This window comes from Schistocerca gregaria, chromosome 2, assembly GCF_023897955.1.
Source record: "Schistocerca gregaria isolate iqSchGreg1 chromosome 2, iqSchGreg1.2, whole genome shotgun sequence".
Classification (NCBI taxonomy): domain Eukaryota; kingdom Metazoa; phylum Arthropoda; class Insecta; order Orthoptera; family Acrididae; genus Schistocerca; species Schistocerca gregaria.
The window spans coordinates 469,007,329-469,030,300 of NC_064921.1; positions in this window are offsets into that span (position 1 = coordinate 469,007,329).

Below are 22,972 nucleotides of genomic sequence, written 5' to 3' on the forward strand. Positions count from 1 at the left end.
GAGTGTTAATAAAAACTAGTAACATTATTAGCGCAAATGGACGGTATAGTTACTGCCCAACTTCTCACCGTTACATTGTATATAATTAAACTATGAATAAATATATAACAGCTACAACTCTGACATATTACATGTTGTTATTACTGATAGGAAGTAAAAAGGAGCTTCGCTTACCATCTCGGTATCGGCTTAAAGATTTGTTCATTTAAAGCAGTACTAGTCTATACTAAGAGGTTTTTTTACATTTCAAAAAATACACTTAGGTATCTCAATTCGTATGAATAATTAGATGAAAAACTGAAGCTATTCGCATTACTTTATACCAATTGCCTTCACTGTACATACACCACTGGCCATTAAAATTGCTACACCACGAAGATGACGTGCTACAGACGCGAAATTTAACCGAGAGGAAGAAGGTGCTGTGATATGCAAACGATTAGCTTTTCAGAGCATTACACAAGGTTGGCGCCGGGGCGACACCTACAACGTGCTCACATGAGGAAAGTTTCCAACCGATTTCTCATACACAAACGGCAGTTGACCGCCGTTGCCTGGTGAAACGTTGATGTGATCCCTCGTGTAAGGAGGAGAAATGCGTACCATCACTTTTCCGACTTTCATAAAGGTCGGATTGTTGCCTATCGCGATTGCGGCTTATCGTATCGCGACGTTGGTGCTCGCGTTGGTCGAGATCCAATGACTGTTAGCAGAATATGGAATCAATGGCTGCAGCACAGTAATATGGAACGCCGTGCTGGATCCCAACGGCCTCGTATCACTAACAGTCGAGATGACAGGCATCTTACCCTCATGGCTGTAATGGATCGTGCAGCCACGTCTCGATCCCTGAGTCAACAGATGGGGACGTTTGCAAGACAAGGACCATCTGCACAAACAGTTCAACGATGTTTGCAGCGGCATGGGCTATCAGCTCGGAGACCATGGCTGCAGATACCCTTGACGCTGCATCACAGACTGGAGCGCCTGCGATGGTGTGCTCGACGACGAACCTGGGTGTACGAATGACAAAACGTCATTTTTTCGGATGAATCCAGGTTATGTTTACAGCATCATGATGGCCGCATGCCTGTTTGGCGACATCGCGGTGAACACACATTGGCAGTGTGTATTCGTCATCGCCATACTGGCGCATCACCAGGCTTGATGGTATGGGGTGCCATTGGGTACACGTCTCGGTCACATCTTGTTCGCATTGACGGCACTTCGAAAAGATGACGTGACATTTCAGATGTGTTGCGCCCCGTGGCTCTATCCTTCATTCGTTCCCTGCGAAACCCTACATTTAAGCAGGATAATCACGACCTCATGTTGCAGGTCCTGTACGGGCCTTTCTGGATACAGAAAATGTTCCACTACTGCCCTGGCCAACACATTCTCCAGATCTGTCACCAATTGAAAACGTCTGGTCAATGGTGGCGTAGCAACTGGCTCGTCACAATACGCCAGTCACCACTCCTGATGAACTGTGGTATCGTGTTGAAGCTGCATGGACAGCTGTGCTGTACACGCCATCCAAGCTCTTTTTGACTCAATGCCCAGGCGTATCAAGGCCGTTATTACGGCCAGAGGTGGTTGGTCTGGGTAGTGATTTCTCTGGATCTATGCACTGAAATTGCGTGAAAATGTAATCACATGTCAGTTCTAGTCTAATATATTTGTCCAATGAATACCCGTTTATCATTTGCATTTCTTCTTGGTGTAGCAATTTTAATGGACGGTAGTGTACTGGGTGATCAAAAATCAGACTGAATTTTAAAACTGAATAAATCATGGAATAATGTAGATAGAGAGGTACAAATTGACACACATGCTTGGAATGACATGGGGTTTTATTAGAACGGAAGAAATATACAAGAGCCAAAAAATGTCAGACAGATGGCGCTTCAGCTGATCATAATAGCAATAATTAGCATAACAAAGTAAGACAAAGCAAATATGATGTTCTTTACAGGAAATGCTCAATATGTCCACCATAATTCCTCAACAATAGCTGTAGTCGAGGAATAATGTAGCGAACAGCACTGTAAAGCATGTCTGGAGCTATGGTGAGGCATTGGTGTTGGATGGTGTCTTTCAGTATCCCTAGAGATGTCGGTCGATCACGATACACTTGCGACTTCAGGTAACCCCAAAGCCAATTATCGCAGTGACTGAGGTCTGGGGACCTGGAATGTCAAGCATGACGAAAGTGGCGGCTGAGCACATGATCATCACCAAACGACGCGCGCAAGAGGGTTTTCACGTGTCTAGCAATATGGATGGAGCGCCACCCATCGTACGTTCCATAAGATGTTTATCAGCCAGGGGATGATGCGATGCTGTAAAAATTCGGCGTACCTCTCACCCGTCACGTTAGCAGTTACAAAACCAGAATCACGCATTTCCTCGAAGACAAAAGGCCCGATAACAGTAGATGTGGTAAATCCAACCCATACCGTGACTTTCTCGTCGTGCAATGGAGTTTCCACGACAGTTCTAGGATTTTCGGTAGACCAAATTCTGCAGCTGTGGGCGTTGACAGACCCTCGGAGCGTGAAATGAGTTTCGTCGGTCCACAACACGTTACTCAACCACTCGTCATCTTCCGCAATCTTTTGGAACGCCCACACCACAAATGCTCTCCGCTTCACTAAATCGCCAGGTAACAGTTCATGATGGCAATGGATTTTGTACGGATAGCATCGGAAGGTATGCCAAAGTGCCAACCAAATAGTAGTGTATGGAATGCCGATGCGACGTGCGACTGCACGAGCGCTGACTTCCCTGCGGATAGGCGAACCCGCTACAGTCTCCATTTCTTCCTGAACTGTCTCAGCAGCATTACGCCTTGTGCTCGGTCGGCCACTACGGGGTCTATCGTCTAAATAACCCGTGGCTTCGAACCTCGAAATCATTCTCGCCACAGCTGCATTTGTCAAGCGCTAATACAAACAAATCTGCTTATGTGATAAATTGATATTTCGTTGTTTCATGTGGTATTGTTACCTAATAACTGTGCTGCGTCACACCTAATTCAACTTCTTAAGTAGAAGTGGATGAGTTAAACATCGGAATTAAAACTGTCCTAGGACAGAAACAGTACGTTTCCGGACGTGGATTCCTATTTAAAATGTTATGCACTCACATCCCTCTACAAGTCCTAGAAGTCTGTAACGGTAATTTCCGAACATCCCGTGTAAACTGAAGTCGCCTTTTGGAATCAATCTGTTTTAAGTTAATCCCAGGAACTGCTATAGGGATTTTGACCGCTTTGTACTAATACATACACTGATTGATGTGGAAGGTTTGTGCGTATAATTTATAAATATTTCATACTAGTTACCTGAATTACGATGAATTAACTAAGTTGTGAAAACGATGCTATTGCCACCTAGCGCCAGCAGTCAAACTTGAGAGAGCAGTACTGACTCGAGAGGGCGGCAAGGTAGCCTTCACCTCCCAATCATGGGGAAATTCGCCACAAACGACACTTGGCCCAGATTCCATGTTACAGTGCAGCTCTCCTCTCTCCGGTTGGTTAACTGGTTAGGGATACGTAAGTCACCTAAGAGGCATCCAATTGATTTCAACCTTTTCAGAACAACTGCATGGCGGAAAACATGAGAATCCGAAACCTGTACTTTTCGGTTCTTTATGCTTAACGTAAAATCTGCTTCAGCATGTGATGCAGCTTTGTTTAGTTTATATGAAGAAAGTTTTGCAGCAGTGCAGCAGATGACTCAACTTTCAGCTTTTTGCTTTCGTAGAATCAAACATGCTTGCAAACACGAATCTTTGTGTGGTTGGGGTGAAAGATATTTGTTTGGACATTTTCAAATTACACGGAAGAATTTTAAACGTCTCTCCATTGGCAGGAAAGTGATTTAGGCCTTTCAAAGATCATAAAGATATGGGCACGATGTTCTTGAAAGGGATTTAGAAATTTCTTGCGAATGATTACACGATATTTCAAAATACTTCTGCAGTTGGTTGAAGGATGCATTTAGAAATATGACAATTTCGGGCTGTCAATTTCTACTTCCGTCAGATTAGTGATGCAATTGCACTCTTAATTCACTCCAAATTCTTCGAATAACGGCCAATGACTCACTCAGCTTTGCAGTATCGTAATAAATATGACCAATAACAGAGAGATAACCACCTCATCATCAGGCTCAAGTGTGAGACTTACAGTTTGAAATAATCAAATATTTTAAACCAATAGTTTCCTTGCAATCATTTGAGAACAATCGCGAAAACATGTGAATCCAAAATATGTGGTGTTTTATTTTTTATGCTACAAATACAATGTTTTCCGAAAAAACTACTTCAACAAATTTGCTTCGTTTACATATAGTAGGTTCCTTCAGAAGTCCAGCGCATGATTCAACTCTCGACTCCCTGTTTTCCTTGAACAAGACCTAGATGTGGACACGACTCTGTCTGGCACGTCAAAGAAGCCTGCCGCGAAGTGCCCGTGGCAAAAATTTCGACAGGGGGTCTCAACAATGCAAAAAGTGCGTACTAAGCTTCAGAAGAGGGGTGCTGTAGAACGAGCTGAAGATGTAGTTCACCGGTATTGTTTCTTATTTTTTATTTTTGTGGTACTTCAGCCAGCATCCGAAACATACTGAATCTATGACGCACACATCTATCTATATCCGAATCCCGCTACAGTTGCTGCCAGGTCTGGGTGCTGATGAGTCCTCTCCATTTGGCACGGTCCTCCCACCACTTTTCTTCCTCCACTTGCTGCCAGGTCACACCTCTCCTTTCTACAGATATTCTCACTCTCATTTTCCACCGTGTTCTTAGGCGCCCTCTAGGTCTTTTCCCATCCATCTTTAGTTCTTCCATAATTTTGGGGAGTCTCTGCCCATGCATCCTCTTAACATGCCCATACCATCTTAATCTCTTTCTTTCAATTTCTTCTCTCATACTTTCTTGTTTAAGGCCCTTTCTAATCTCTACATTCCTTACTCTGTGCATTCTTGTTTTTTCCTTAACTGCTCTGAGAAATTTCATTTCCCCCGCTTGCAGTCTGCTCTAGTCCCTTTCTGTCATTGTCCATGTTTCTCCACCATAGGTGACAATAGGGATGTAATATTTCTTATACACAAGGAGTTTTGCTCTTTCTGAAACTTCATTATTCCAAATCAGGTGTTTTATTGTTTGGTAGAAATTGCCTCCCTTCTGTAGCCTCCTATTAATTTCGTTAGTTATTCTTCCATCCCTAGATATTTCACTCCCTAAATAAGTGAAACTTTCTACCACTTTGAGGGGTCATATGTATCACATATTGCTTTCAAAATCCAGGTGACTCACACATACGACCGTAGTTTGCATACAATATTTCTTTGGTTGTAAACACATTAAATAGATCACGATGTGCTCCCATCATTGCTGTGAGATGTAACTCCAAGCACAAAGTGCCAAGCGTACAACATTCAAGCCTCCAGACTGTTTTCCTGATATTCGTTGCTTACATAGCGTAAGTTATATTAAAGTAAGGATATTCACTTACTTAAAGTTCTCTTTAAAATGATGCAGTGGATAGTCCGTCAAAAACTGAACACAGATCAAGCATGAAAACAGGAAGGTGTACTGAAATGTGAATGAAGAAGCAAAACAGAAACAGTGGACGGTCTAAGCTCCAGATATGCAACATCGAACGAATTGCAAGGGCAATGACATCGTTGTTGTGTGGTCACGGTGTTGAACTGCAAAGCGGCGGATCCGTGCTCAAATCCGCCTGGTGCCCTTTTCTTTCACAAAATTGTGAACTTTCCATCAGGTCATTGACGTGTCTGTTCTTCTTTAGTCTTATCAATTATCATGCTATACACTGATTCTACAGGGCGTCCGAAAAGTCTTTCCCTGATTACATAAATTGATAACTCAGGCTAGAAGTAAGATACAAATATGAAACTAGCGTCTAATTGTTTACAAACGATCAAAGTTTTTTTTTCACACATCAGTAAACTTCCACATGAGCACCCTTGGTAGCACGTAGCACATCTAGGCGATATTCAATTTCCTCCCACACATTAGCCAACATCACTGGAGGGATCGATTCAACGATTGTGGTTATCCGTTGCCGAAGGGTTTCAAGATCTGGCACACGTGTTCGGTAGACCTCGTCCTTGACATAAACCCATAAAAAGAAGTCTAATGGGGTTTATATCAGGAGAGCGTGGAGGCCAAACCGTTGGCCCATCACGACCAATCCATCGCCCAGGAAAGGTCATATCGAAATAGGCACGGACGTCCAAACCCCAGTGAGGCGGTGCACCGTCTTTTCTGAAACAAGACATGGGGGTGATATTGAAGCAGCTGAGGAACAGCATACAGTTGCAACATGTCCAGATACACTGCAGATGTGCGGGTAGCCTCAGCGAAAAAGAATGGCCCGATAATTCGATCGTGCAATAGCGCGCACCAAACTTTCACCTTTGGACTGCCTCTGGTGCACTCCATGACCTCGCCAGGGGGTTTTGAACCCCAAATGCGCACATTATGGCGATTCACTAGTCCACTGACAAAAAAGGTCGCTTCGTCGGAAAAGACAATTCGTCTGAGATAACCATCCTCAATACGTGATAGCCTGTCGACTGCAAAGTCATATCGACGTGTACTGTCATTGGGCAACAATGCCTGAACGATTTGCACTTTGTATGCACGAAGCAATAAACGTTTGTGTGAAATGTCATGGAGAGAGCTTTTTGCCATCTGTAATTCACGTGAGGCCCTGCGCACCGATTTCTTCGGACTTCGCAGAAAAGACTGCCTTACAGCTTCCACCCTGTCTGCTGAGGTACTTGGTCGACCAGACCTCGGAAGGTCAGCAACCGATCCTGTGTTCTTGAACTTCTATTACCAGGCTTTAATGCTCTTGACATCAGGTGGATTCCTTCCAAACGTTGTCTGGAAGTGTCTCTGCACTGTGGTTGGTGATGGTGTCTCATGGTAACACAGGACACACTGTGCCTTCTCCTGATTGGTTAACACGGCTTCTTGGGCACTGCACCTCATGAACTACTTACGTACTGCGAACCTAAAACAGAAAAAAACTTTGATAGTTGTAAACAATTCGACACAAGTTTCATATTTGTATCTTACTTCTAGCCTGACTTATCAATTAATGTAATCAGGGAAAGCCTTTTCGGACACCCTGTAGAATATGTGTCATGTGGTAAGAACATAAAAGTATTACCGTCACAAGTAAATGTAACGAATAGGTGAGGAGCCGAGAAGCCTCATACACTCCCACAGAAATGAAGACAACGAATAAACGGGTGTGAACTATGTTACAACAAAGGAATTCAAGAGTGAAAACCAGTGGCTTAGCTTGCCAAGATGGGCCCTGTTTCAAAATTTATCGCGGGGCCCTTTCACCCGACTGTGACGAAGCTCAAATGGATGGTAAAGATTTGTTACAAAAGAAACAAAAACTCTTTATTTGAATAAAATAAATATTTATTGGTTAAGTATAGGTTACATAGGTAAGTATTTATTTACAATGAATGCTCCTAGGAGCCAAGTTAGCCAAACAATTCAAATATATACTTTTCTCGCCTTTTTTCGGCAATCTTATCACTAGACCGCGGACTTTTTTAGGTAGTAAAAAAGTGTGTTTTAGGCACCTAAAATAGGCTCCTTCAGTAATTCATTTAGGCTATATAAAACCTAAAATAGGCTGTAATAAAAATGATGCAGAGAAAATAAAAATACAGTAAAATACACAGTGTTGACAGTATGAACATCTTATTAGTCATTAAAACAAGGAGAATGAATATTTACACAGTTACAGAGCACAGCAATCTACAACATTAATGTTGAACACAACTCCAAATATTTTTGAGTTCCTGCAAGATAAAGATCTCCGTAAAACAGATGTGGCAATGGTTTAATTAACACATTCGTAGTTTCACATATTCTGACCATAGTTGGCTTCACAATAAATAACCAAAATCTTTTCGAGGTTTTCTAGTCAAAAACTGTGGCGCTTGTCAGTCAGAATTAATTTATATGCTAAAAAAGAACGTTCTACATCAACAGATGTGACAGGGGCATACTTCATTTTCGGGACTTGTTGGACAGGAATGCTGCAGTCAGGAGTGCTGGATTTTCCATGTATGTCGGCAGTTGCACACAACTCCTTCAGGCCAATGTTCTTCTAAAAAACCGTTTGCATTTTTGCCAGTACTTTTTTCCCTACTTCACCTGGCGCTTCATTAATTTTCATTTTGACTTCTTCAAGCAAAGAAATATTGTCGTAGATAGGTCTCCCTGAGCCTTCTAATTGTGAAATTATTCTTGCCATAAATGTGTAGTGAGCCCTAATGTAAGATAAATCCCGTTTTGAGTAACTCCATTGCTGCAGTTACGGATGCAGCATCCTCCGGTATATTTTCAACCACCTTCTGGACAGCCGAGAGATGCGTACTATAGTATTCTGCTGCTATCAGCCACGTGCCCCAGCAGGTGACAACAGACTCTGGTGGCAATGGGACATCTGAAAGCTGTTCTTAGAATGCCTGTATTCTTGATGGTGCCTTAACAAAAATTTTCTTCACCATAAATATTACTTTACTTACTTTAGGAAATTGTAGCGTTACTTGCTCTGCTATGCGGTTGATCCCATACACTACACAAGTTACGTGCAACATCAATGGGTAGAATACTTTTAATAGTTGAAATGCTGCTATCATATATGCAGCAGCATCAGTGACGGCCAGAAGGACCTTATTCTCACCCACTCCGTTTGGGTATAACACCTTAAGCCCATTGTTCACAAACTGTGCTATTGTTCGTTGGTTAGTTTTTGCAAGCTGTTTTGAGTAAATCAAATGAGCCCTGAATGGAGCATCTGGATCTAGCTTGCCAATAATTAGGTTTTCAATGTAACGGCCAAGACTGTCAGTAGTTTCATCCACAGAAATCCATATACAAGATTCTCCAACATCTTCTCGGATTCTGTGCAATGCAGCATTGTAAGCTGAATCCAGATAATTCTTACGTAAAGTTGACTCTGCGGGAATAGACTGATGGCAGTACTTCTCAAGAAAACCTCTGAAAATACCGTTTTCTAGTTTCCGAAAAGGGATGTTTGCTGCCACAAGTGCATGGCACAAATCACTGCAGAACTTGTTCTTTTTCGGAGAATTCACCAGATTTATTGGTTAAAAGAGTTTGCTTCTATTTTGAATTTCGTTCAACATTAGCTTTATGTGCGATTCCATCTGCATGCTGAGTTAAGCGACATTTCTTAACACTCGGAACCTAATACGAGAGAAAACGGAAATGCAGTTTAGAATCGCATATAAAGAGTATTTCGTATTATTAAAGGATAGCGATAAAAAAAGAATCCTAAGTGACAGGAAAATAAGAAGTCTAAGAAAAACATCAACTAACTTCTTTGTTACATGCTGGGCAGAAAATAATTTTCCCATCTGTTGTATAACGCGGAAAATCTTGCAGCCACTGCCTTATTTGAGTAGACTTAGAACTAGCTGATTTCGGCATGGCGTAGTATTCTCACACAGAAACCAGAATTTATTTTGCACTTAGAACGTCAGTAACACTTAACACGCCGGTCGCTACACAATGTACTGATTTGTTTTCGCTGGGAAAAAGTGAACGATGACTGGTTTTTTTTTTTTTTTTTTTTTTTTTTTTTTTTTTTTTTTTTTGCATGGGAGCGGTAGGGGAAGTACCGTACTCGTTGCTGGACATTGACACCTGACAGATGGCCATCCCTTCTGAACAAGCGAATGGAAACTACCGGTGCTTCAGATGAAAACATCTCACTACTGGCAAATTATTTTTCGAACCGGAAAATTCATATATAATTCCTTTCACGAAACAGAGTAGTTTGATAGGACTGTCTGTAGACAGCAGCGAGAATATGCGCGAAGGGCAGTAATTTAGCTATAGTGGGCGTCTACGGTTAACATTGTGATTTTTTAATCCGTGCTCAGCTTAAGGCCTTATGAAACCGTTTCTTTGCGAAAATACACAGCTGGCCAGAATCCTACGAACGAAATATTTTCAAATATAACATTTAGAACTCCCACATTCGATTATGATGTGTAACTCAAATCTTTCAGCGGTTCCCACTCGCTTACCGAAGTGAATGGATGGATGGATGACCATTCAACCGTGCCGAGTGTTGTTGGTAGTAAGGGAAGCAAAGGAATTGTAGACAGTCTCTAACGACCTTCGCCTTCGACGAGACGTAAAGCCCTAAGTTTACTTCCTTTTTCTAATCTTTGAAAACACAAGAACTCTATGTCAGATTAACGAAATAGGTACTTTTTAGGATTTTGGTGCCGAAATAGGCAACATTAGGCGTCAACGTCGAAATACGCAATTTTATTGAACTAACGGTATTCAGTTTCGTTAGTCATGAAACGAATAAGTACCAACTTATATGCAAATTGGAGCTTAGGGAAAAAATAGGCTTGAACCTAAAGATACGTGATATATTTTTTGCATATGAATAATAAAACACCTATAAAGAGTATTTGGTATTAACAGGGATAGCGATATCAAAAAATAAAAAAAAGACCGAAGTGTTAGGCAAATACGAAGCATGAGCGCATATCAGTTAGCCACCTTGCTGCACGCTGGGCAGAAAATATTTTTTTCCATCTGGCGTATAGTGTAGAAAAACTTGGAGCCACTGTCTTATATGATGAAATAGGCACTTTTTAGGATATTAAAGCCGAAATACGCAAAAATAGACACTAAACTCGAAATAGTCTTTTTTAGGTCCTATAGAATTAACGCTATTAAGTGTAAATAGTCATGAAACGCATAAGTACAAATTTTTATGCAAATAGGAACTCAGGAACAAAATAGGTTTTTACCTAAAATCCGCGGTCTACTTATCACCCATAGTAGAAGAAAATTTTAATTTTTCGAGATGTTCTGCCTCTAAAGACAGCATTGATAAGTCTGAAAGCCGTTCTTGGCTCAGAGAATTCCTAAGATAGTTTTTAATCAGTTATAATTTCTTAAAACTTCTTTCAGCTGTTGCAGTAAGAATCAAAAATAGGAACCATGCTGTTATTACCTCCGGAAAACTGGATGCAAGACTATATTTAATCAGTAATAATTCTGTGAATTCCTTAATGGCATAGATTTTCTGAATTTCAGTTTTATAGCAAATTTTCAATGAAATTAATTGTTCATACAGATCAAATGACATGACTTTTTGTATTTAGCAGACAGTTTTTCCACTTTTTTGTTATTTCATTTGAAGATGATAACAGTTCCTCCGGCTGTAACACTTCGAATGTATTACTAAGTTCCAAGCATCACGGGCGAGATTCCTTCAGAACATAGGGGGATCGTCCAAATGTGAATGAAACAGTACAGTACAGGGCTTAATTTAGGCGGGAACACGCCAGAACGGCGTTTTGGCACTTGCGAGGGGAGACTTTTTTGGAACGAGTGGACCAAATCCGCACAGGAGATTGATAGTGGTACGCTTATTTTGAAACGTAATGTAAAATAGTAACTGTTATTGGACTATGTGTAACGAAAGTGTGTTAGCGATTTATTTGCAAAAAACATTCCACTCGAATATCAGTTTGCAATAGTTGCAAAACTGCAATGCGTGTTAACTCTCTCTATTTGTGCTCTTCCGATTTGTAATCCTCTGCGAGTTTGGTGTATATCGAGAGATATTTCTATTCGTTCATGTTACACTTTTGCAGAGTGTTACTTATGTACGTATACTGTAGTGTTTCTGTTCAATTTAGATATAAAATATGCCTTTCTTTTCTTTTGTAAGCTATTTTTTCATACTCTCCTTTCGTGGCAGATGAATGTTGTAATAAATACTATATAAGCATATCGACGTATGATGTTTTCCAAGCCGTATCAAGATTAGAAACAAATATTTGTAGCAGCCCTAAGACGAAACCACCGAGCGAGGTGGTGCAGTGGTTAGCACACTGGACTCGCATTCGGGAGGACGACGGTTTAATCCAGCGTCCGGCCATCCTGATTTAGGTTTTCCGTGATTTCCGTAAATCGCTCCAGGCAAATGCCGGGATGGTTCCTTTGAAAGGGCAAGGCCGACTTCCTTCCCCATCCTTCCCTAATCCGATGAGACCAATGACCTCTCTGTTTGGTCTCTTCCACCCAAACAACCCAACCCAACCTAAGACGAAATTAATAGTCTTGGGGAATATGTAACCAGCATCGAACATATCAACCTGGGATTCATATCGCTGATTCAGACGTTTTCGTCTAACCTATAAGCCATAAATTCATCTATCTTTCTAGAAAAATTCGATTATCGTCTTTAGTTATAACGAATTTTCCATTGGATCAGTTCTCCCAAGGAACTAGTTTTTTACTATTGGAGGTATCAGCTCTTACTTTGTTTACATTACGCGAGACCAAGCGCACATATCTGTAAACCATACTTTTATAATCTTTGGTTCAATGCACCGTACACGCTTATAATCGCGGTTCCCGACCTACAATACGTTAGAAACGAGTCAACAATGGTTAGTTAGCTCTTTAGTTACATTTCATGCATTAATTTCGGAAGGAATTACTGTAGCTTTGGAAGTTTGTGTTCAAATGAAATTTAAACACGCTTGGGACTGAGAAAGAGTTCGTAATTCGCCTTAAATGAAATTCGTATTAACCGATAAAATTTACTATTAGAACTGATGTATTCCTGTCAGAACCAATTTTTTTTCGCGTTAACCATGAATTCGTCATGAGCGATTTCGTGCTGACGAGGTTAATCAGTAATTCCGTGTAATATTGATTAAAACTTCATTTTATTAAATGTGTACTTAATAAAATCTACATTGACTGATTTTATTTTTCAACGTCCTTTCTACACCAGATGTGTTGGCTGGAAGAGATATAAACAAATTTAATGTATAACCGTCTTGTTACTTGTACACGATAAAAACTTTATTTAATTAATTCACTCTGCACGAAGCGCGTAAAATTAAACACCCATGTGCATACACTTAATGTTGTAAAAGTTGTGTATATAAAATTATGGAATGTATTTTCTTACAAAGGTGCGTATTGCGTGTGTACAAATCTAGGTAACGCGCTGTTCTCATGTATTTACCTAGTGCAGTTTGTTCGATTAGACGATAGACTTAGATGCAACTTTTGACACATCGCTGCTCTCGAGCGACATGCATCGCATGCGCAGCCTTTATCTAACCCTTTGGTTTGTGACCTTAATTCAAATAAAATTTTGTATGTCGTACATTTCCGCGTCGACGTGTAATGATACTTATGAGTCCTACGTTACACAGCGTAGAACGCTGCATAATGTGACCTAAATTATAAACAGGAAGTATTTTTCCCGTGTATATAGATAAGTTCTTAGTACTTACCGTCGCAAAGTAAATCACTCACAGAATCTGATTGCTGAAAAAAATGAACGAATTTTGGGCAATTTCTTTATAACTTCCTTCTTCTTCTGTTTATTACTTCTTTCCGTAGCTTCACTGGGGTAATCTCTCTTTTTTTCACTCATTTCTTTCACAATTAAACTTATTAAAGAACGAATATTAGATTTACTACGTTTGAAAGTCAGGAACCACGTGCACAAATTGAAATAAAAGCGTGTAGATTCTTATCATTCAACTTGAAAAGGAGGACTACCGTAATCATTGTTGTCTGTTGGCGTGCGCCGCGGGAAATCTGAGACGTTCAGTGTTGTCAACATTTAGCCGCCCGGTTAATTAAGCGTTTAGGGTACTGCCTAAGACTTAAGCGTTCACCTTGCGTCATTTTACGAATTTTTGCTACTGCAGTGTCGGGGCCTTGTAGCTCGGGGGCCCCGGATCACTGATAGGGCTGATAACGGCGATAGTTACGCCCCTGGTCAAAACTTCCAAAATGGAACACAAGAAGCTTAACATGTGGTATCTATGTAGGAGAAATAGGAAGTATGTATGTCTAAAGGTCCCTTCCTTACACTTCGCTGTTGCATACAGATCTTACACCAAGAGATATACACAAATTTAAATACAGTGAACAGAAACGACAGTGACCGGTCGGACAGTTCATAATTTCGAGGGAAAAAAAAGCGTTACGAGGGAGATTTGAACACGGATCTCCCTTCGCAGTCCGACAGCGTGACCAAATAACCATAATGCCATCGGTACTCGGATGTGCTCGATGTTGCACATCTTGAGCTTAGACCACACACTGTTTCGATTTTGCTTCTTTTTTCGCAGTTCAGTACACCTTCTTCCTGTTTTCATGCTGTCTTCAGTTTCTGACGGGCTATCCCTGTGCAATCATACTATTCAATCTGCGAAGCAGGGCCGAGTCGCTAGAAGAGGATAAATACATCATAGGTTTGACATTAAGTATAAAGAAATAGGAGTAGGACGGATAAGTCGCGCTGAAGTCTTCATTGAAAGAGATTAGCAGTTTAAGATTGGAAATTCAAAGAGGTAAATGCAACATCTAAACAATACCTGGATCTTTGTACTGGTTATACATTAGTGAGAAGCTGAATTGCGTAAGGTTACATATACGTACATAATCGAAACGAGTGCTGGAAAGAGTCACTTAGGATCGATACCAGCAAGGCTTTTACTTACCATTTATGCACGTAACCGTTGATTATTTGCTGCAGTACTCCAGGCGGTAATATATACAGGAGGTATTCACTTCCTGACGTTTCGATCGTGAATTGGCCAGGATTGCTTTGATACATATACCGCTTCACGTTCACTCAATGCATGAAATGGCACTTATATTGTTAACATTGTCAGGAGTATCTTATAGACAGTCACTGGGAAATGGAATTCAGAGTGTTTGCCGAGAAGTCTTGGCAGCTTTGTCAAAATGCAGTCGCAAGCGTTGGGTGTTGTCGGATTTGAGGATTCAGTGCTCCAGTGAGAATACCTGTGGATGAGAAACCAGTTAAGCGTTCTTCAGTAATAGCGCTGTTTGGCTGAGAAGCCGAAACGCTTAACAAATATAGGGATTTTCTCCAAACTTGTTAAATCGGGGAATCGATCGTCCACCCTCTTCGAGGGGACAGGGCAGGCCTAGAGAGACCTGGGCGCAGAGTGCTACCAGCAATTTCGAGTTTTATAGACGGACTACATCATTTTAGCGCAAGGCAGTTCTGATTCTCGACGTTGAGTGTACAGCGATGTCACCCAAGCCGGCATTGTTAATAAATGGAACTTTTCTACCAGGTCAAGGATCTAGTAGATGGAGGAAGTGCTGTTCGAAGAAATGTGCGTGCCGACAGTACCAAGGAAGCAGCATAGTCAGATGGTGGTTAAACAGCAGTTATCAGCGTTGTTTATCTGCAGCTCTTCTGAAGGATCTCGGAATTTACCAGAATGCAATCGCTATGCTGCTGCGATACTAGTATTATAATAAATCTCATTAGATAGAAAGCACGGAAAATACTTTAAATGATGTTTTTCAATTATTAATTTGTTGTCTGAAAATGCATTCTCTCTTAATTCTGAAAGAACACACTGTATTTAGTTCTGCACAACAAATAGTCATACAAACAACTAAGATATCACAGGAACAGGAGTCAGTAGATAAGGTCAAATGCTTCAATTTTTTGTGGGTACATATTGATGAACACTTGAACTGGAAAGAATTAATTTAAGCTACGTTTACTCTTCGTATATGATACATTCGTATTTATATTTTGACAAACAGGTGGCTGTGTCTTGAAGTCGGGTGTTGGGTTTTTTTTGACATCCCGCCAGAGGATGCGACTTCAGCATTCGCCAGTATGAAGACCGTGTTAAAAAGAGGTGCGGGTGTGGGACGTGAGCAGTACATTGGACAGGCAGTCTGCTAGGAGTGGCGAGCATATCGAGATTGCCTAGGACAGTGGACGATTACCAACTTGGAAAAGCATCTGGTTTTCCTGTTTGGAGATGCCTATGTGATATGGAGCCACACACGAAGTCGTCGGTTCCTTCGTGGCATTGAAATTGCTGGTTTGGAGCCTTTCCCTGCAGGGAAACCATGGTTTGATTCTACCACGATAGAACTTTAACGATATGTACTTGCTTCGAGAGCGTTATGGTAATCATTGTCATCATACTTCCGAAGTCAATTCCATCTGCTGTACTACATCTTGATGGGGTTTTGTCGTGTCAAGAGTGAGTGACATGTGACCCGCGCGAACCAATGTTGATAATGCTCGCAAGAGCTTGGCTGCCCTGTCATTTACGTTTCTGCTCCTGTATCAGGTATCAACCCTTGGGGTACAAACTGACAGAATTATTTGATCTTTTTATTTAAGATTTTAGAGGGAGTACCTGTGATAACTTGTGTATGTGATTTAATTTTATCTGAAAACTTATGGTAAACCACCTAGTGTTGAACTGTATGATCTGGCAGTTGGTTTCAGTATGTGCGAATCAGCCAAAGGGTCCGTGTACTTAACTGAGTACTGGAATGTAAATCTGATCAATCTATTTATATTCTTAAATATTGGGAAAAGCCCTAAACTGATATCTTATTTCAAATTATATGTAAGTCTTTTAAGAAACTATACTATGTATGGTGATATTGTGTGCCGGCCGAGGTGGCCGAGCGGCTCTAGGCGCTTCAGTCCGGAACCGCGCGACCGCTACGGTCGCAGGTTCGAATCCTGCCACGTGCATAGTTGTGTGTGATGTCCTTAGGTTAGTTAGGTTTAAGTAGTTCTATGTTCTAGGGGACTACTGACTTCAGATGCTAAGTCCCATAGTGCTCAGAGGCATTTGAATCATTTTTGATATTGTGCTTTCTTCTGTTTCGAGATTTAAAATCTAATTTCTTATTGTATCTGTGTCTGTTGGGTCGAACTGTTGGGACCTATGACGAATGTATGTTCACACCAGCTTCTGAATGAAGCTTTACAGGATGAGGTCCTACGTCTCTCCGTCTGTTACTCGCTTGTCTTTCCGTATCGTAAAGAAATTGTGCGTTATAATCGACATCTTGTTATTCGAACTCTGTCAGTTGTTAAGTTTACTGATTGCTCAGCCGCACCTAAAACTATTTGACTGTTTTTTACTGGCTCTTTTAAGTAAAATTTTGAAAAAAAATTATGGAAATCTTTATGGTTGACGACTATTCAATGGTGCTTTTAAGTAATTTTGATGGATTTACCTTGACACTTTTCAACAACCTTGATATTTCTTATGTTTAAATTAATTATTGGCACTTAAAGACAATTTATTAACTACTTTCAATGTGATGAACTGAATAATTGATTATGCTCAGATTACCAGCATATGCCTTATGTAAACTGATTAAGTTAAATAATGATGTGAAATTTTTCTGCTGAGACTGGGTTCAATTCCTTACCACTTCTGGATCCCCACATCCTCAAATCATTTGAGTATAATTGCTAGTCTTCGAAACAAATGAATTAATCCCCTGACATATTTTACATATTTCTACTCAATAATGTTTCACGCAAAAATTTTCTGGTGTGACTCATCTCTTAAGTAGTGATGCCACAAAAGTGAGCAGTAAGATTAATATTTGGTTTTTACGTGCAGTCGTCACGTAGCTAACTTCTCAACGTTTGAGGTGTATTAACTGCACCATGTCAATACATGTATTCGCTAATGAAACTCATCATAAATAATCCATCACAATTTTAGGAAAGCAGTGATATTCATATCTAAAGTACTAGACGAAAAATGACCTTTATTACCCATTATTAATCACGTGCCCAATAGTATAAAATATCTGATAGGTAGCACAGCATGTTTTAAATCTAAACTACAATAATTTCTTCTGTACATCGGTTCCATGGACGAATTTCTATTTAAAAGCTGGTAGCCCGAAAAAGCTTTGATTTTGAGAGTAATTCCACGAACAAGATTTAAAAAGTAGTTCATTGATGTTAACACTAGTCACGTATACAATACCGTGGCTGGTGGATGCGCCGACGGCAGAGGGCGAATGGGGAGAGCAGTAGTGGTGAAGCTTACGGGCAGACGCTGTAGGGGAAATGCCGAGCGCTGGAGGGGAAAGTGCCGTTTTAAACTGAAGCCTGTGCGCACATTTTTTTTGTAAATATTAAATGAGCCCCTCCATGTTCACCCTTGCATGGTGTCAGCTCCTCTTTAGCTAGTATCTTAAAAGAATTCCACTGGAAATGGAGCGGTTTCCAGAGAAGCGTGATGTGTGGCGAATTTTGAGTAAAAACTACACAATTCTCTTTTCGCCATGTTAAAGTTCGCTTCTTTTGTCGAAACACAGTGGAGCTTTTACAGTGTCACCTTGCTAACATGCTGTGCAGAAGTAATTGCGAGAGAAATGTGAAACAGTGATTCATTAAATTTATAAAGCGAGAAACTGAGGGAAAGTAAGGTCTGTATTGTATGAAAATGCGCATCCTCCTAGAAAATAAACGTCTAATGTCTTCAGTTGTGTTCTTCCAAAACCCATAGCATTTCTCATTTCACCAGCTGTCGATGGCCGTTAAAACTTACATTCTTTCATTGAAGAAGTCTATAGTTAGTGGAACAACTTGGTGGATGATAAAGTGTTGCAAATGGCGAGATACTCTCCTCTTTGCTTGCTATCATTTGTCAAAATCTCATTTCGATACACCAAACATCTATGAAATAGGAGGAATGTTACGCATATTTCAGTCTGGCTTCGACACCGGCGCGTCGCGATCACTAATGAGTCTGCTACGTCAGATCAGTTTTCTCGAGATTGGTGTCAATAGAGACCTATCCAAGTATAAAGAAAAAGTCAATATGTTAGCTAAATTTCATTCGCAGCAACATATTATGTCATACGCACCGAACGCAAACTCATAGCAACCCCTAATTTGTAGCCAGCCTTGGTTGGCCGAGCGGTTCTAGGCGCTTCAGTCTGGAACCGCACGACCGCTACGGTCGCAGGTTCGAATCCTGCCTTGGTCATGGATGTGTGTGATGTCCTTAGGTCAGTTAGGTTTAAGTAGTTCTACGTTCTAGGGGACTGATGAGAAAAATGGTTCAAATGGCTCTGAGCACTATGGGATTCAACTGCTGTGGTTATCAGTCCCCTAGAACTTAGAACTCCTTAAACCTAACTAACCTAAGGACATCACACACATCCATGCCCGAGGCAGGATTCGAACCTGCGACCGTAGCAGTGTTTCGGACTGCGCGCCTAGAACTGCGAGACCACCGCTGCCGGCATGGGACTGATGACCTCAGATGTTAAGTCCCACAGTGCTCAGAGCCATTTGAACCCTATTTTGCGTTGTAAATTTTTTTCGAAATTCAGGCAGTGTCTTTCTTCAATGTAAATATCACAATAACTATGAGCATTAATGAAATCATGGGCACATTATCATGAACCTGGCATATAAAGCTACAAGCGAAGCAAAAATAATTTTTTTAGCTAATAGTTTCTGTAAAATCATACAAGAAAGACTGAAATGCATACGCGAAGTTTCTGCCGTCGCCAACCGGCCGTAAAACCTCTTCTGAGTAAACGAATGAACTCGCCTAGCGCTTGGGACGAAAAATGGTCACTGTGCATCAGACACTGTATCCTGTGTGGTCCCTGTCTGGTAAACTGACTCGTTCCACACCATTTCGATAAAAGAATGGTTCAAAGTACCAATGGAACATGTAACAAACTAACTGAATGGAAAACAGTTTCATCGTTGTGGCTGTACAAAGAGTTGATCTGAGTCCGCGGATTAGCAGTTCTTCTACTTATAGTGATGTACTTACATGATGGAGTGAACAGTATATGTGCAAAGATCTCGACTGCAGGAACTATGGCACGGACATGTTTGCCCCATTGCATGCAACTAACAAAGAGTAGAACTGTTAAGACGAACATAGAAAAAGGGAATGAAAATGGCTTTTTCTCTTGGCTCTGCAATTTCTGACTTTTGAACAAAATTCTATGTGATAGAAAATTTTGACGAGAAATATTGCGAACAGTAATCAAAATGACAGACAAATACTCGTAAAAATCCACCTATAGATGCGACAGACCTTACACCACCTGGTTATTGCCATATTTTTTTGGTTGTAATAGTCGTGATACATTACCTGGACAAAGCCAGAACTGCGCTTACGTTGCAGTGGCAAATCGTATGAAACGGAAATTACCTGAAAATGACCATGACTAAGAAGTTTATTCATGGAACATTGCTTTAGCCAGCACAACAGAGCCACAGTGACGAAGGTACTTCCCTTTGGGGTTCAAATATTGGTCCCAACTCTACCGATTTTGCCACAAACGACTTTATTCTATATCCTAATTTTGAAAATCTGCTTCATAGAATAAATTTTAAAGTAATGATTAAATGACTGCTTCCATAAACAAATATTTTGAAAGAAAAACTTGGAACACGGTATACCAAGAGTGGATAACTCAAAGGGCAGTATGTTGAGAAGTAAGAGTCTTCTCAAACATATTCCTTTTTCATCAGACTTTTCAATTTATCTTTCCACCTCGGTATTTTGATAGTTACGTAACTGAACTACTTTGCACCGATGTTCTTCTTACATTCACGTTGTACTCCGCTTTGACATGCGCATGTGATGGGCTTTTTCCTTTGCTGCAAACATGATCATCTCTTGTGTTCTCTGAACCCATGAAAAGAAATTTCGGGTGTTATTACCTCACTAATTTTGAAGTATCTTCTGTTGTACATCTTCATTTCGTAATATACCTTACGGTAGGTGATGGAGGATACACCATACACCTCAGTTATCACTAACCACATTTCTCATTCCACTCACGAATAATGTGCAGGAAGAAAGATTGTTGGTATGACTTGTGATGTGGCTAAAACTATTGAGAGCGTAAACCGTATAGTCTGATGTAAACTTTTAAGAATTATGAAGCATTAAATACGCTAATTCATAGTTTTTCTCTCGTTTGCATGACAGAAAACAATGTATGTGTATAATGTCGACAACACACACACAATACACACGAAATATGAGATACGGTACACCACACGGTTTCTATTTTGGGTCCTCTATTGTTTCTGATATAAAGAAATGGTGTTGAACTTAGGTTGTGAGAAGAAAGTAAAGTTTGTCGTTTTTCGGAAGTACATGAATAAAGTCTAGTACTAACGAACTTACTGGAAAGGCACATAAGGATATATTTGAAAACAGATGGATCAAGACAATTTGACAGGTCTCTTTAAGTTCAGTTATGCTCATGAAATTCCAGAAATCATGAAAATAGTGTACTCTGACAATGAAATGTAAGAAGCTGTTGAGCTTTTGGGGCTACTGGTAGACCACAATCTGTAATGAGACCATGTAAGCAATAGCCATGTTATGAAATTACTCCTGTGTAAATGGTGTTTTTTTAATTGGATGGGCAGAATGTTTAAGTTTAGCTGTCGTACAACCGCAATGCAAGTTAGCGCTTTAATACTGTCAGCAAAAGTTTAACTAATTTTCAATTTAGTAACCGCTAGAAGAGGGAATCTCATCGTACAACTTGATCTGATAGCTTGGCTCTTCATAACTAGTACTGAAGGAATGTGACGTAACGTATTGCAGTGTGAGGGATGAATAGGGCTATGCAGGCCGTCGAGGAACCATGATAAGGGAGCTCCTGGAACGCTTTTCCGAATGAATACTCTCGCTGAGACGAAGGCACTGGGCAGTCCATCTACAGATCTGTTATTTCTGCTTACAAGAACCTGTGTTTTCAGCGGTCTTTTTAGTGGCACTATTTGGTTGTTAATAATGAGTAGTATTCAATTTAGGCAGGTCTTAACAAATACCGTGAAAGGTAAATTTTCCAGAAGAAAATGTTTTTAACAGACAAGTAAACCAATGAACACAATGAAAAAGGCTCCACATAAAGATGGTTATATTGGCATTAATTTACCGCTTTTGAGCATTCAGGGTACTCTGGGGGGGGGGGGGGGGGGGGAGGGGGGAGGGAGATCATAATAGTGGTGCAAGAAAATAAGAAAGTGAGTGCTAGGTTTAGCTAAACATAGTTTGTGTATGACAAGTCTTTCTAAAGAGCAAACTCAGTTTCATTTTCATCTCTAGTGGTCATATGCGATACTAAGATCTGTAACGTCTTATTTTCTTTACGACCATAAAGCTTGAAAACCACTAGTAACCTGCAATATGTGAAACGCAGTGTTACTAATTAGGCCTCTACTGGGTACGGTCGATAAATCATGCGGTAACTTTGACTAAACAGAACAATTTAATATAACTGTCAACAAGAAGTTTTATCATAGGCTTTGGATAATGCATATAAGGAACAGGTACATGTCATTACGTAACTCTGGCATGTGCAAGAGATATGCTGATTTTGATGTGACAAGAAAATGATTCAGACGCAGAGCGTTTGGTTTCGAAAGTCATACCTACGCTACCGAAAATAAATTTGATGACAAATTTTTTTAAAAAAATTGTTACTCATTTTAAAAAAATGGAATGTAGTGGTAAACACTTAAACTGAGCCGTGTGCTAGGCCTTTTTTTCTTACTAGACTTGGGAAACGGTCGTTGTGTGAAATTAATCACCACGTCTACTTTTGCTCTGTGTCTCTTTCTTCTTTTCCGTCCTTATAATCAGAGTGGAAGGGAACTTAATGCTTAAACGCATACCATCTTGATTGTAAGTCCCTATGCTAAAATAAAATTGTGTCTCAGTCATTAAGTCCAGCGTTACGTCCTGTAAAGAGCCATGATTGTTCCAGTCTTATCACACTGAAATCCACGGAATGAGTCTCCCTGAGAGTCTGAAAATTTGTTTCAGGCAAAAACTTTCCCTTCATACAGTTACAGGAACGGACCCGCGCCCTTCGAAATAAAACCATCAATGAAAGTCGCTGCTTTTATCTTAGATGTGTTCCATTTCTTGAGTCAGACCTCTGGATAATGTACGCACTCACTTGATCGTGAGAAGTAATGTTGCACAATATCTATATGATATTAATCAAGATTAGTCCTCTTCATGCGGCTTGATGCGGT